The sequence below is a fragment of the Lampris incognitus genome, chromosome 11 (assembly GCF_029633865.1).
Source record: "Lampris incognitus isolate fLamInc1 chromosome 11, fLamInc1.hap2, whole genome shotgun sequence".
In the NCBI taxonomy this organism is placed as follows: Eukaryota; Metazoa; Chordata; class Actinopteri; order Lampriformes; family Lampridae; genus Lampris; species Lampris incognitus.
Genome location: NC_079221.1, coordinates 39940948 through 39943214, shown reverse-complemented (window position 1 = coordinate 39943214; position 2267 = coordinate 39940948). Strand labels below are relative to the sequence as shown.

The window sequence follows — 2267 nt, the reverse complement described above, 5'->3', positions numbered from 1 at the left end:
TAATAATTATCTGTCTTTTAAACCTGCAGATAAACTGTAATTATTATTCTTACCACAAGGTGACAGAATAACATTAAAAACTAACACAAGACCCCTGTAGGGGGTTCTCGCTTCAGTTTTTTCCTCATGGCGACCCACCTCCTCTCTACCACTAGATGTCTCTCTCTCTCTCTCTCTCTCTCTCTCTCTCTCTCTCTCTCTCTCTCTCTCTCTCTCTCTCTCTCTCTCTCTCTCTCTCTCTCTCTCTCTCTCTCTCTCTCTCTCTCTCTCCTACATCACTCAGTAGTGTGTTTGTTTACTTGAGGCCCATATTCTACGGCAGTTCACACCCACACTATATTCACATTCAGTCAGAACAAGCTGACACAGAGCGGAAAGCTCCAAGTTTTGCTAATTGACACAACAAGGGGTGCAGACTCAGATTTTTCATAGCAGGAAACTGACACACTGAAAAAGGGCTTGGTTGCTTTTGACTTCATCAAATATCATTTTGATTAAATGCTGAATAGAATATTAATAACCACTATAACAATCACCATTATCTCTATGCATAATACAGCTCTAATATTGGACAGTTTAGCTATACTGTAGAGGATATACCTGAAACTGAATACCAATACCATGCTAAATATGGCCAAACTGCATGCAGATTGAACAGAATATGTACCGCCACACACACACACGATTGCACACCTCCCTGTAGCCTACAGTAGGTGGTTGTGTTTAACACAGCATGTCTGGAGCTGCGGGTATGCATGCCTGTGTCTGCCTGTTTGACTGTTGCTGCCGCTGTAATTGGAAGAAGCTCTTTTGCCTCGGGCTCTGTTTTATGGGCAAAACACTCGAGAGACAGAACAGAACTGCCTATGCTCAACTCTCAGACATGTGACTGTTGAGTCCTGTCAGTAAGGAAGACGGCTGGGAGTCATGGTAGAACTATCTAGAGGAGAATGTATATATATATAATTATATGATAACTGTCACTAGTACTTTTTCATAGCTGCTGGCGGATTGAAAACCTTATATTTTCATTCTGTGTGGAGTTTGCATGTCCTCCACGTGATTGGGTGGGTTTCCTCCGGGTGCTCCGGTTTCCTCCCACCATCAAAAAGACATGCATATTAGGGTTAATACTCCTGTCTGTGCCCCTTAGCAAGGCAATGGAAAGAAGAACTGGAGTTGGTCCCCGGGTGCTGCAATACAATAGGATGGGTTAAATGCAGAGAACAAATTTGTTGGAACCTACAATGACAAAATAAAGTGACTTTCATATTCAAAATGTAGCATTTTATTTATAGAAACCATCCTTCCAGTATTTGACAGTGTATATTTGACCAGATATACAAATGGGTATGAGCGGCCAATGGGCCTGAAAATTCCTGGGCACATAAGTGGCCATAAAAAATGTCATAGCTGAAAACAGTATTGGGTGACAATGATGAAAAGCAGAATCATCCATCCATTACCCAAGCTGCTTATCCCAATTCAGGTCATGGGATGCTGGAGCCTATCCCAGCAGGCGGGGAGACACCCTGGAAAGGCTTCCAGTCCATCACAGGGCCAAAGAGGAACACTGCCCACCAACTGAGCACATTCGCTGCGAGCAGGGTTCGAACCTGCGCGGGAAGATCCCATTGGATTTCAAGTCCAACGCCTTAACCACTCGGCCATCGCAGCTGCTTGCAGAATCATGCTGTCCTTAATTTGTGTCTTGAGATGATCACATTAAAAGCCACATTATGTGAGTTTATTCGATGAGTTTATTGGAAAAGCGGGAAAAGGAATCAAGAGATCAAATCACTAATGGCTGCAATTCTTCATTACTCATTATTTACTTTGGCATTGACTGACTGTTCACTGTCTTAGTCATTGTTATTAATGTGATTTTATCCAGTCTACAATGGTTTGTATTGCTCTGTACTGCACAATGCAACCTTTGAAATATCTCCCCCATAGGTGATGTTCAAAATTTAACTAGAAATGCAGGCATTCACATGTTAAATCAGACAACAAAGTAAGGCTTCGGTGCAGGCAAGCCAAGCCAAATGTCCTGTCATGATATCATCATCAGCTGTCACTCGGGTCCTCAGGTGGGTGTACAGGCCGACCCTGGAGTTGCATAATGGGAGGATGCTTGCATGTGACAGCTTTTTACGTAGAGGCTGATGTGCCTGCAGCCACCACATGGTCCTTGGCAGGATGTGGCCAGAGTGCAATGTCATGGAGAACTAAGACAATTGGGGACCAACCTCTGTTGCAGCCTTCAT

General features: G+C 43.5%; 1 non-coding gene across 1 annotated transcript; it reads right to left on the bottom strand.

The window, feature by feature from the left end:
• Nucleotides 1-1595: 1595 nt before the first annotated feature.
• Nucleotides 1596-1677, bottom strand: trnas-uga (transfer RNA serine (anticodon UGA)). Its single transcript has one exon. It is a non-coding gene; the product is annotated as a tRNA-Ser (tRNA).
• Nucleotides 1678-2267: the final 590 nt, after the last annotated feature.